Source organism: Cataglyphis hispanica, chromosome 10 (genome assembly GCF_021464435.1).
Source record: "Cataglyphis hispanica isolate Lineage 1 chromosome 10, ULB_Chis1_1.0, whole genome shotgun sequence".
NCBI classification, from domain to species: domain Eukaryota; kingdom Metazoa; phylum Arthropoda; class Insecta; order Hymenoptera; family Formicidae; genus Cataglyphis; species Cataglyphis hispanica.
Window position 1 is genome coordinate 3101579 of NC_065963.1, and position 14888 is coordinate 3116466.

Below are 14888 nucleotides of genomic sequence, written 5' to 3' on the forward strand. Positions count from 1 at the left end.
GATTATTTTGTAATTTAGGCGGGATGTTTATTATTTCGTCAGCGTCAGCCATTCCTATATTTCTGCTGCTCGATGCAACTACGTGGTAGCGATATATTCTCGGGGAGAGGAATGTAATTTACAATTTCTAGAGATGCTTTCATCTCTAGTATTACGCGACTGAAGTTTCATAATCGTTGACAATCAACATTTCTTATGTCATCCCTTTTCTTCTTAATTCTTCAGTTCATTTACTATTTATTTATATATATTTTTATTTTTATATATATTAAAGAACTGCTGCATAGTAGATATTGATTACATAAGTATAAAATTTATTACATAAATATAAAATTTTGTATAATTTGATAGCAGTCGATGCCTAATTAAAAATTTTATATTTTAAATATGTTGGTGTTTTTTTTTTTGTAAGTAATTAAATTTTTACATTTTAGTTAAAAGACATAGAATGAGTGATTTAAATTTATTATCAAGTAGCTATACTTGCATTTATATGTCTGATGACATTAATATGTGATTGTATTTGAGTCGCACACTGATTAAGCGTGGAATTATATTGCAATTGCGGCTGGGGGAGTTACAGTGGGAGTTTCAAGGATATTTGCATGATCATAATTCCCGAGCCTTAAATTACTAATGTACTTCATTCGCTGTGTTCGCTATATATGCAACATATTCCATTTAAATCTTTTGTTCGATCTAAACCTTCTACAGTCGCTTTACAAATTCCATTACTTCAAGTTAAAGTACTCCGTGTACGGGATTTATAGCTGAGAGAAAATGTGCAACGACATTAAAACGCATTGCTTGTAGCAATCGATCTCATTGATTTAACATACATGTGTAAAGTAAAGCTTAATAGTAAATCGCAAGACGAGGCGCGCACTTCTTTTAACGCTTATTTTTTATCAGAATTATCATTAATTTAACAATTATAAAAGCAATATATATATATACATACACGATTATAAAATTTTTAATTAGGCATCAACTATTATTAAACTATGCAAATGAAAGAAATAAATAAAAGCTGTTAAAAATAATGTCAGAATTTTTTCACACGCAATGAGAGTATTAAAATGAAAAAAAAAAAAAAACTGCCTACTTTATTGTTCTTAATTATTAAAATGCAAAACATACGTAATCGATTTTTATCGTCACGCCGAAATAATCTCGTGATCTTTATTATTGTGCCCGCGACCGCTATTATGGAACATAAATATCATGCGACCAGTGATTAAAAATAACCGTCGACATAAATACGCGCATGTTATTCATCGATTCATCAGCGAATTCATCGAACGTATTTCTCGCCAAGTATGAAACACCATAGATGCGCTGCTATTCGAGAAGCGCAATTGGGTCTTGTGTGTTGCGTGCCCGTCTTTTCGTTTTGCATAGCCTTCTCAAGGGAGTCACAGCCTTAACCTTTGCATTTAATTTACGATCTAGCGTACCTTGACGAAAGAAAATCCTTGATAAAGTACCATTATTGAGATTAAGTGCACGCGCGCGATGCAACCTCTTAATTACAACGATATTCTATTTGCGCGGAAAATTTAAACGATGGCCTATCTTAAAATGGAACAACGTGATATTAAAATAATATCTTAATACTGTAACGTTAATCTTTTTTTGCTATTTTTATTTAAATGCTGCGAGTGGACGAAAAAAAAAAAAAAAATTAATATCTCAACGTAAATATTTTCAATGTGTGACATATATATTAAATATTGATCTTGTTAAAATTACATACGAAATGTATATACAGGTTTTATATAGGTTTGTTTTTTTGCATATCTCTTGCGTGCATCTCTCTTCCCGGTTATATCAAAATAGCTATTCACATCGTTATTACAAAATGAGTATATTCTCCGAGCATCTCATAGATTTTTTACCCGAAATTTTTTACAGACCGTCGGCCCAATGTATAATAATTCTACGAGACTTATGTATGAGCGCACACTTCTCAACGATCGACAATCAATTTCGTGTTCTATCCTCGCATCATCGCACCGAGAGTTTCATATTCTTCATTAGCGGAAATCACTTAATACGTTAAATCGAATTCAGCTGAGCTTCATCCTCTTACAAAGTAAAGAGATACTTTTTACAGTTGGTAAAATGAAACGAAGCATAATTTGATGTAAGTGTAATTACAAGGCTGAAAGCGTGTAAATGTATCGCGAATGCGTGTGTAATCGAGTAACGTTATCCGCACGAGTGCAAGTTAAAACTCTTATTCGTGTCAGCTGATCGTGGTGCGTGATTGAGCGCAAAAGTCGACAATAACAGAATTTCGTTCTCACGCCAACTTTTTTTTCGCACAAATATCGTGTCAAAATGGAAAATCTGTGCGTAAAAGTGCATTTGATCCGACAGTTACGTGACGCAGAAAATTACTCGTGTTTGTTGACTGTGGATAGAAACTACTCAAATCTTTTGCGATGTGTCGTGTGTTTTTAGTCACCTGAGAGATGGATGAGAGCGATTATAGTGATTAAAACTTGTTGATGTATCATTAATCGCAAGATCAATGATGAATCCGGAATAAATATATACACTGTAAATAAACTGCTCTAATTAATTTTATAATTTAATGTTTACTATATGAGAAATTAATTGAAATTTCTGACGACTCCGCGATTCGCTATTTAAAATTATTTTGCATGATAACATCTGTTCGATACGATATAAAAAAAAAAAAAAACTACGGCCACGCTGATTGAAATATAAAAAAGCAAAATCTCGATGTGATCGTATATAGCTAGCATAATTTTATATATCATTATTATAAACAAGAAGAAAAATACAATCGATAATAATACAATAGAGTCAACAAGTAATAATAGATAAATATAGATTCTAAAATTTATGAAGAGAAATGTGACTTAACGATGAGGGAGTCTCTATATGAAAATGTGAGAGGGTCAATATTATTTAAATTATATTGCAAAGAGTGCGCGGAAGGATGGGCAGATGCTTAGTTGCTAGTTTAGTTGCGATTTTTCGTCTTAGAATTTACTAAGTCGCGTCGAGTATCCGATGAGTACGAGACAAATTAAGAGCGACGAGAGAACTTGTTAGGTTAGACATGCTCAGTTTATACCTCGTTATACTTGGAGTCACTTTGGACCTAAAATAGCCGAGATGAAGTGTGGGTGAATGTCGTGGAAAGGAGAAAATAAGGAAATAAAGTCGTGAAAATTCGTGCGCGAGAACAGCGTTGATAGTTTTGAGCTTCTTATGCGGGGGATTTAAATACGAGAGAAATCTAAAATTATTCTATAGTATTTGGGATAATTAGCGAAGGTGTTTTGTGAGACTAACGCACTGATAAAAAGGGCCGATCTTTGATGTGATAATATTAATACAGATTGAACACATCGTATAAATGTAAATCAAGAGTATCAAGAGAGGATGACGGAATTTATTTCATGCGAGGCGAGGATTTGAGAGCAGACATTTTCCATTAATCATTTTCTGGAATAAAGGGCAAAGTTGCTTGTGGTTAGCAGCCTCGGGCAAAATTTCCTTATTTAAGGACTGAAGAGCATAAATGAAAAAGCTGCAGATAAATTTAATCATGCGGGCAAGAGGATAGGAAGGCAAAGAGTGACACGAAAGCTAACGCGACTTCAAACGAACAAAGGGCAACGTGCTGATAATTGTTTCATTAATCTATGTTGCCATGTTACGAGATGATGTTGTGCAACAATGAACTCTGCGAAAGGATCAACATCGAGAGTAAAGATAAAATTTATGAACTGGGATGTTCGTTGAAAAACGGGAGATTTAAAGATTTCTCGACATTTAAAAACAGGGGAGATTTAAAGATTCCTCAATGCTTAAAAACACGATGTACAAAAAGTACAGGAATTCTTCTGGAAACAATGATGGACGATTTTTTATACTTTGTGTTTTTAATTTCTTGAAATAACGGAGTATGCGACAAAAATTGAAATTATTCTAAAAGGTAAATCTATATATCAAGACGACCTAAGTATGATGCCAATCGTAATTTGAATATGAATTTGATTAATGTGCGCAATGTTAAATGTATCATGATGGAAATTTTAATGGCTGCTCGATATTTAATCGATCCATCGTGTAAATTTGATTGTGCCATCATACAGATAAAGACAATTTCTCAATAATTGCCGAAATTGCTAAAATTTTGTTACTCGAGACAGAAAAAGAAACTGAAACAAGGAAGAAATTAACAGCGCGTAAATTTTTCATGTCCAAGTTCTATCACGGAATTATGAAAAATATGAGAGACAGAGAGAAATATATGCTTCCTTATTTGTAACAGATAAACCGTATGAACGAAATATATTTGCGTGAAAGTTCGAAAGTCATGTACCTTGAGCAAACATTGCAACATATCTTAATCATTGCAAGCGAGACAAATAACCAAAAGCAAAATGTACAAGTAAATCCGTTCAAAGCAAAAAAAAAAAAAAAACGAAAGTCTGGCAAGGACAATCTTTTACGCATTTAAATTTATACTGATATAAGATTCTTACGCACTTTGCAAGAGCAAATTAAACATATGAATTTTACATGACGAATTTATGATGAAAAAATTATAAAGGAAGAAAGAAGCAACTTGCGAAATTTCTGACAAGTGTAAACACAAGACAAACGAGGAGTGATTGGACTGTTGCGGAAAAATTGTATCAATCATCCGAATTTCGCTGGTTGTTTGCCTAGATGATACAAACTTCCGGAGCACTTGGGCAAGTGTATTAGAAATCATTCTTGTACTCGAGCGACGAATATTATTCCCTCGCTCGAGCCTGGGGGCTGCCAAACTCCCAGCGAGTACGTCGATCAGCGTCGCGAACACTGCCTCTGCTAGGACAGAACAACCTGGCTGCAGCTGGCCCCCCTAAATGTTTTGACATTGAGTGCGTTAGGGTGCCGAGGTGGGGGGCGCGTGGTCTTGCTGCCTGCCGTGCGCCGGCGGCGGCGGGGGTGGGGGTGGTGTCGCTGTCTCGGGGACCACCCCCGAGGCCAAGAAGAGTTCTTCTCTGCTGAAGCAATATCAACAGCCCCACCAGCAGCAGAAGGGCCAGCAGCACGAAGGTCATCAGACGCAGCAAAAGAATACGCAGCAGGAGCAGCAGCAACAGCCCAAACGTATCTGCGTGGCTCAGATTAAGGAGCGAGCGCCTCTCAGCGATCTCGACGAGGATTTGGATGACGATAACGACGATGATCTCGACGACGAGGAGAAGGAGTGCGAGTTAAGGATATACGAGGAGGAAGATTACGGAAGGGAAAGTGGCACTCAGCATCGGCTTAGCCCGCGGCTGCACGATATCGAGGAAGAGGATGATGAGGAGGGTCGTCACGTCCGAGAGAGGTCAGTGGCTAATCTAGTTTCGCGGGTTTTTTTTTTCGATCTATAGTCTAAGCGCTAAGCGTTTCGGCATTGAGTTTATTATCGTTTCGTCCCGATCGTTTTTCTTCATTTAAGGATGTTTACGTTGTACGATATTCAGCGATCGATTATTACAACCTATTAAAATCGCAACGCGTGAATTTATTTAATTGATTTATGTAAATTCAATAGACACGTTGAACGAAAATTAGCATTGAGTAGTGCGTTCAAACGTGATTAAAAATGTGGTTTTGTTTAATTTTTACTTATTTCTTCTCTCCGCCAAACGCGTTTAATTATTATCTAATTGACGCACAATTATTGGTTTATAGATTATTGAGTTTTAACGATGTTTTTGTCATTAATTGTTGCATATGTTATTAATTGTTGTCTCATTAACGCAAATATATCGTGCGATGTAAACAAGACTTAAGTAGCAATTGCCGATTTAATTAAATATTTTACTATGAGATATCGATAAAGTGCGTCAAATTTTGCGATTAATTAATGAGGCTTTTCTCTATGATTGCAATTAACTGTTCGCGGTACCTATATGCGCGTAATTCATGCATTATTATCATTATGTAACATATTAATATTGTTAAGCACTTCACGCACTCAATGTAATATACTCATCTTGTAATTTCCGCAGTTAAATTTGTTCGCGTATTTAAGCATAGATAATTCTAGAGGAGAAAACTTTTGCGAATTCTATTTACAATCAACTACAAATTGCTCGCATATGGAAAAGATCTCTCTTTAAGCATCGCTTGTTGTGAATTATCCAATGGACACTTTAAGGGGACACACTCGTTTAAACTCTTGAAAAATGAATATATTTAAAAAATTTTTTTGCAGCGCAATGATTTGATAAAAACTTTGTATTTTTTTGCAATGTTAATATAATATTATTAAGTACTTAAAATTTTTATTTAAGTACTTAATAATATTATATAATATTATAAATGAAAAGTTTTTATTAAATTGTTGCATTGCAAAAAATAAAGAAAATGTACTCATTTTTCGAAAGTTTAAACGGATATGTCCCCTTAAACATATTTCCGTAGACTAAGACATCTGTTGTTGCGAAAATTTACACTAGTTGTAGAACAAACTTTCTCGTCTGGCTCACATGTAATAAACGCGTTACAGTTTCACTGCCTCAGACTGACACATTTCTCAATATTATGCGCTATATTTTAGCGTTGCATACATATCAAATTATCGCGATCAAACTTATACTCGTTTTGCGTATCGACGTTGAGGACGAATCGCGTTTTCCCGTTCGAGTTTGTGCTGTTCACTCAATTTAACGAGACGTGTCACTGTTGCAGAAGCTTCAATTAGTTTCAGTCTCTGAAAATTTTTGTTTGTGGAAGAAAAGAGAAACTTATTAATGCGTCACAAAAGCAATTGCATGCGCCAGTAAATAAAAAAAAAAAAATACAAATAATTGGACGAGATAAATCTGTCCTCTATTTTTGCAGCAGCGTGATATACAATAATATAATATAATTGTGCCAAAAAAAAAAAAAAATCTTTTCACATATTAGACTCACTAACTCAGAACGCCAATGATAATTTATCTTTATCATATGCATTATTTTGCACATTTCTTTCATTTTAAAGAAAATCTACGAAATGAGGGAAATTTTTCATCAAAAATCTGATTAAAAATCTGACCTTTTATTGCTAATATTGATTATATTCTGCGATAGGTGCATCGATATACGTATTGACGCACCTGGTTCAATTGATTTAGCGTGATTACGCGGCTATTGTGCTCGCGGAGAATGGCACGCGAAGATTTCCGATCGGCCGGCGAAAGATCATCTTCGTGAATGGGAAAATTTAATCTCTGTACCGATCGGCTATTCATACTCTATATCCGATTAAATGTTACAGCTAGTTCGCATTGATTGCTTTGCGTTTCTGACGTAATTGCCCGTGGGTAGGCACCGAGACTTGAACGGGCGATCGCTCATCGACCTTCTATATTCAACTTTTCGGACTATTTTCTCTCACCGCGTCCCCGTCTCTTGCGGGACCATCCTCGGGCTTTCCTTTCTGAAAGCCCTCTTTGACAATGAACATATTTTTAGCTCTCTCGATCGTGCGCGTGCGCGTGCATACAAATACGGTTTGAAAATGAAAATCGAAGGAAGTGGATGAGAAGTCGAGCTGTTTTTCAATTCATTGCGTGAATAGAAAGGACGATGGCAAGCTTTTAAATTAGATTATACTTCACATTGAAATGTTTTATCAATGCGGAGAAATTCATGAAAAATATTACAAAGAAGTTATAACAGTCTGTCAATTTTTTTAGATAAATTCTATCGATACGTTTTCTAATTAAGACTGCAAAAAATATATTTGGAGAAAGTATCCAAAGATAATTTATTTAAAAATTAGAAGAAACGACAGAAATAATTTCTGCGTTTTATAATATTCTCTTATTTATCATATAAAATAATTTATATTGAAGATTAATAATTTTGATGAATATGGAAATTAATGTAATGCAGGATTTAGTATAACAAGAATGGAGGGAGGAGTTAATGGATATTTTGAGAGACTAGGCTTTATTGTTTTACCCGTTAGATGTTGTTGAACTGTACTGCAGACTTTTTGACGTTCGTACGAATGCGTTGCGTGAATCAAAGTTTGGTATATAAGCATTACATATGTATTCATCCGGGATTCCATTGTGAATTAATATCGGATATGTGAAAGAGACATCTGATGCGCGGTGAAGCAAGAGAAAAATATACATTATTTTTTTTCCTTCATGTTACAAGAATATGTGATTATATTATGCATGTCACATATACATAACAGTGTCGCAACGTTTGTTTGTACATGTTTTATTGAAAAACTTCCATAGAACACTTTCTATTTTAGGATCATTAATTTGAAGTGATATTACATGTTCTCTTGTTACCAGATTTTTTTTTCGCCAGAAATATGAAAGATTAAATCAGAATAATGTGTTATGTAATTATATTACACCATCATTAATGAAGTATTAAGTGTATAAAAATCAATAAAAATTTATATTTTGTGATCGAAGATTCATTTTTTGAGAGAAATTAAATTTACTATTCGAGCAAATAGAAAAAATTCAGCGTAATATTTAATTAAGTGTAATATAAAAATCAATAAAAAAATTTTTTTTAATTAATACTGCGTGATCGAAGATTTATTTCTTAAGAGAAATTAAATTTACTATTCAAGCAAATAGAAGAAATTTGAAGTAATGCTTAATTAAGTGTAATATAAAAATCAATAAAGATTTTTTTAAATTAATATGATCGAAGATTCCTTTTTTACGAGGAATTAAATTTATTATTTGTGCAAATAAAAGAAATTCGAATGATAACTATTTCGTGAAATAATGGAAGAGTATCGGAAGAGTATGCTTCGCTTGCGTGAAAGGCGGTCAATAGCTTCATATCGCCGGGGTGATATATGCGCGTCATGACTATCCAATCAGCCGCAGGAAACATCAGACCGTGCCCGAAATTTCCTCGAGTGGACGATAAATGGAATTACGGGATGCAGGCGATGCAGGCTAACAGGAGAACATATGTGTATCGAGAGTGCGAAGCTTCAAAGCTTGCCGTTAGACCTTAGCCAGGATATTCCCTCCGATAATTGCATAAAATACACGGCTGCGCGAAAAGATCATTAGTTAAATGTCTATTCGATAACATGACATATGAGGCAAAACCGATGTACCGATGTTAACTCCACTTGATCCTTGCTAATTGTCAGATCTTATTTGCACAGGATTTTTATTATTTTGTTAATTATTGTAGGCTTATATAAATTTGCGTTGTATTTTCTAAAATTAATTTTAAATAAACATTGACATTTTTGCATAAAAGCTTAATTTTTTAATTTTAATTTTTATCTTTCTTTTCATCCTTTAAATTATTCTTGCGTGAAAAATTTATTATTTTCTGAGTCTCAGAGAATTACGTCATAGATGTGAGAAGTTCTTTGTTTAGAGACTAGAAACTTTGTTCTATGTTGTCAGACTGGAAGAACTGATTACGTACGTCTATGTATTCGCCCAGAAAACGATCGATTCATATTGCTTGTTTAGCATTGATTGCGGTTTTCCTCTGCAGTTCATAACGGTTTAACACTAATGATGAGTATCCATTAGTTTTACGTTAATGGCCATCGTGGTTAAGCATCTAAAGCGCACACGCGGATTATCAGGCGATTAGTTAATTTAGATGTTAAAATGATTGATAAGCATGCAATTACATGTCTATGACATTGATGTGTGCGTTTAATTTAAGAGATACTTTTATTATCTTTAATTTATGCTTATATGTTTATTAATCATTTTTGGTCTTTTATCTGCATATTAATTAATGGAAATTTATCTATAATATTCTCAATACATGCGATATTATTATGAAAGTATAAATAATTAGAGTGGGAATGTAAACTTGAAGCATAGCTGCAGGCAAGTTTCCTCAGATCATTTAAGAAAACATGATCGAGCCAATAATTAACTTGTTTCGAGAAAGCTAAAGCAACTGATGTAATTAATGTAAGGAATATTTATAAAACATTTGCCTTGTATCTGTAAAATCTTATATATTTGAGAACGCAATCAAGGATAGAATAAAGCCGAATTAATAGATATTGCAGTAGCACTAAATTAAATCGGATGTTTTTAATTCGATTATAGAAGAATTTAGATGGAAAACGTGGAATTGTGTTTTTTTCAAACTATTTTTCTCAATTTGATTCCACAATATCGCCGAATTTATATCTTTTGTTTTATTCGTTCCATTTTGAAGTGCTGGGGAAAATATATAGTTAAAATATATAATAGTGAATAAATATTTTAGTTTCATCAATTGATTTAAAAAGCTTTGACTACAATAATATTTTTGTAATTAAATAAATAATATTTCTTATATTTGAATAAATAGTATTTCAAATCAATATTTTATCACCAATCTTTTTTAATATTATTTTAAATTTATAAATAGACCGAAAATATTTTTTATTATTTATTATGCAAACTATTTAAAATATTTTATAATATTTATACAAAATGCTTGTTTTCTTCAATACACACAAATAGAAATTTTTATTATTTAAATAAAATATATGCAAATAATAATAAATAATGCATAATTAACATAAATTAATAATAATTAAGAATAAATAATAATTACTAAAATGATATATTCATTACTAATGATTATATATTCATTACTAATGAATCAGCTTCCATAAATAATTTATTTGCTTTTAATCACGTTTTTTCAATCACATATCATTAATTTTATTTATTATAATTATGTAACTATGTAAAACCACATGTGATAAATGATTTTTATTTTACAATGTTTTTTTATTGAATAATAAATCTAAATATATATATCGTCTTTATTTTCTTTATACACTATTTTGTATTTTCAAAGAATAGAAAATAATAAATAATTATATAAATAATAAATAAACAATTAAAAATAGAGAGAACAAACACATCTTATTTATTTATGATTTTAATTACAATATGTAAATCGTAAAATAAATATTTTAATTTGAGTGAATGCATTGCAAATTTTAAATACTATTTGTTTATCACAGAAATGACGTATAGAATATTTATTGTAAATCATATTTTGTGTATTGTTACATTCTTTTGTTGAATATTTTCACTGAATTTATTTCACTAAATTTTTCCCAGCATTGCCATTTTGAAAGACATCTAAATGATCATAATTTTAAAGCTATAAGTTATTCTGCCGCTTCTTTCGCTCGCCATTACAAAATTAAATCAGCGGTTTTATACAAATCACTTTATCAATCACTATAATCTGTTTAATGATTTGTACGAATGTGATGTAAAAAAACTCGTTGAGATATTTGTTTGCTCTAATTATTATTATTTTTCTTTTTTTTTTTGTGAAATCGCGTACATGAGTCCCTAAGATTAATTTATGGGAGAGCGCCTGATCGATTCGTGCGGAATCGAGTAATGGATAAACTATTTTAAGCGCAACCTCGCTCGCGTGAGTTTTTATATTTCATACGCCGTATTCACAAGATGTTGTCTATCCTCGATCTGAGAATGTGGAGCTAGTGATTACGTTGCCGGAGAAGGAGATTTTGAATTATAACGCCATAATAGTCGTATCCTGTTGGCCGCGAAATGAATCTGGTGAGCTAATTTCGAGGCGAATCTCGTATAATTAGAACTCGCCCGTAGCGGATCCCAGTAAAGAAGCGGGAATTAAGCCGGAGGAGATACATCTCCGTCGCGTTTCGGTGCAGCAGCACGTGTGATTCGAGGTCGAATAGAGGCTGAATTTTCAATGCGACTATATCGATAGATATGGCAGGTGGAGCGCGAACACAAAGTGACTATTTCCTTCGACGTTATTCGAGATTTCAGTTTCGCGTATTAGCCGCCTATATAGGTATGTAGGTGCGCTTTGTATGCGGGCACATATGTGCACATGCTGGCATCCCCTATGTAACGTTAGCGCGATGCATTCGACGGGAGATTTCGGTATTATATCAGGACTAGATTTCGAATTTCTCTCTCTCTCTCTCTCTCTTTTTCGATTGACTCTGTTGTTACGTTACAGTCAATCGGAGATAAATCAGAGATTCGTGCGCGTGCCTCGATGCGTATCGATCGTTCGATACATCGACTATCCTATGTGGCAGGGCAACCTGTTGATGTTTCGTGTTAAAATCGCGATGGGCCACAATAGGATGTGGGATCGATTTAACGGGAAAAATTTCGCGCATTTCGATGACATATATGCCTCTTACTTTGACAAATGTGTCGAATTCGCGTGTTTAAATAGTACGCTCAGCAGTGAAAAGCGTCACGCGCGCGTTCGGGGAACATCAGCGGGATTTTGACGCAATGTGGGTATGTGTCATAGAACTGACTACCTGCCTCGTCGATAATAACTCTGGATTTGCCGATAGGACATAAGCTTTTACGCGCGAACGCACACGCGCGAGCGAGAATAACGCGGGAGTAACGCACGAATGCTAATATTCGGAAAGCTTTGCAACGGATCGATTTAATATCGCGCAGATTAATTCGCGCTGATTTGATTATGATTCAAGCAAGCGTAAATAGAATGACACTTATAATTAATTAATTTTGCCCGAGCTATGTTACTCGCTTTGACGCAGTCATTGTTGACAAGCGCGTTGCGTTTATTTCTGTGACGTATTTCATTTAGTATATTATATTATTTGTTAGAAAAAAAGTTTTGCATTTTACGCACGTATCAGATATCTTTCTTAAATAATAATTTAACCCGGCTTTATTATTACACCTTTATGAATTATTACGCGGGATTTTTCTCTCACTAGCCTTCTTGAACGGTTTTCATCTCATCGTAAATGCAAAATTATCGAATCGAAATCTTGCCAACTAATAACTCGTTATATGTGTTTGCGCTATGTAGTGTCTAATTTATGATAGACTGTGAACCGTGAGAAATAATTAGCAACTTATATCTATCCCGTAGTCGACAACGTCGCCGGGCAATGTGCCAGTATTTACAAAAGTCACTCTGTTTCTATCACTAGCTCATTTGTTTCACGTCTATTTTCGTTTTACGATGCTTCCGATATAGTGCTGCGATATTTTTATCACTTTGGATCATTTTTATTTTTTGCCAAATTATTTCTCTTGTTATATTATTTTGTTAAAATTATCTTTAGTGGATCTCCCGCACACATGCAGGTCACGATCTCATAATCGATTATATTTACGTTTTTTTTTCGTTTCTTTTTTTTTTTTAGTAAGTTTATTACTACTTGTTGTCCGAAGTTCTGTGAGGGGACCAAATCGTTCTCTTCGCTTTTGTCTCAGCCGCCGTATTATGCACAGTGATAAGCGTGAATAAAGAAGGTACAAAAAAAAGTGACGGAAGATTCCTGCGGCAATCTTGTAATCTCTCGGGAAGTCTCGGGTCTAGCAGTGCAAGCTACCCTTGTCATGACTCATTTCCCAAGTACATATATACATTTTGTCAGCGGAAGTAAGATAGGGATCTTGTATGAAGACTATGCAAATATCACGTCACATTATATGTATGTTATATGTATAATCTTCTTGACAATTATATGATTAAAATAATCATCGAGGTCAGATTAAAAGCATTGGCGTTCTGAGTACTTATATTATGTATTCTATTGTTTTGTGAGATAAATGAAATAGAGAGATAATGATTAAATTGTAATCAGCTGTTTATAATACCAGGTATTGATCCAGATGTACATACAGTTTAATACGATGATTGGAGTTAATCAATTGTCGTAATTAATTCAAAAATCGTTTGAAGACAGTGTCGGAAAAATCGATTTTTTATCATCAATGCATTAATTCTATAATATGAACGCGACAGGTATAAGTGCTAGAACGTGATTTGTAAATATTCATGGCTGAGATAATTTGATAGAATTATTAAAAATTCTTTGATATACTATAAACATTATAATTTACACATACATATTTATACATATGTCACTTTACAACATATTTTAAATTTTTTAGATTAATATTAATATTCTGTAGATAATATTTTTTTAATACAAATTTTGGGAAACATCTCTCGTGAAGAAGGGAGGGACTGAAATAAACGAATGAAGAGTAGAAAGCAAAATATATATAAGGGCGAGATTTTTCTAACGCAGCAACAGATTGTCACCTTATAGTGTTCATGAAAATCAAATTCGGATAAAATAATTATTTTTAAAACTAAAACCGTGTAAAAAGACATGGTCACTCGCGTCGCTCGATACGACGGTAAATACGTTGGTATGCCAGCGTACGTTTTCAACACCATTTTCAGACCTTATCAACCGAAAAAGTCACCCACACAGAGCGGCAGCAGGATCGGTTGGCGTTCCCGCAGGAGCGTCACGACGGCGGGTGCCCCGGGCGGGCACCAGCACCACGTGATCGCTACCGCCGCCGCGACGGCGCAGGCTAGGATGCAGGCCGAGCAGGGTAGCATCGGCGAGCTACGTGGTTATCACAACCTGCGTTCCCGCAGGCACACTTTGGCCAACGTACGGTGAGTGATACAGTACATTTTTATTTTAGCTTTCATTCCGATCAAGCGCCCATCCATCTCACAGATAGCAAAAACATGTGTTTGAAAGATGTCGTGCAGACATCTGAGAAGTCTACTACAATATTTTCAGATGTTCTTTGAAAATATTTTTTTTTTTTTAATGGTTTTTAAATCTCTCCGCCGTTTGGGCTTCTGCCTTTTAACAAAAACTGTTCTTCGAAAAATATATATGCTACAACAACAAAAATCTTCGTCTCTATGCTTACTAATTTATGTATTAGACGAATGATCGCAGGGAAAAATTGCAGGGAAAAATTTTGCGATCTAATTGCTTATTTTGAAATTAATTAATATATTTCATACAATACATGTACATGCTTTAAAAAAAAAAAATTTAATTTTATCGTGAGTTG

The 14888-nt window shown here is 33.8% G+C and overlaps 1 protein-coding gene across 2 annotated transcripts in view; it reads left to right on the forward strand.

Moving 5' to 3' along the window:
- Positions 1–14888, forward strand: part of LOC126852520 (cAMP-specific 3',5'-cyclic phosphodiesterase) — a 337802-nt gene that overhangs the window by 77293 nt on the left and 245621 nt on the right. The window contains exon 1 of one of the 2 annotated variants that reach the window (XM_050597401.1): positions 14457–14475. The exons of the other annotated variant lie outside the window; for it this stretch is intronic. The gene's annotated coding sequence lies outside the window, so the exon portion shown is untranslated. Of the gene's footprint in view, positions 1–14456; positions 14476–14888 lie in introns of those variants that run through there. 2 annotated transcript variants of the gene reach the window in all.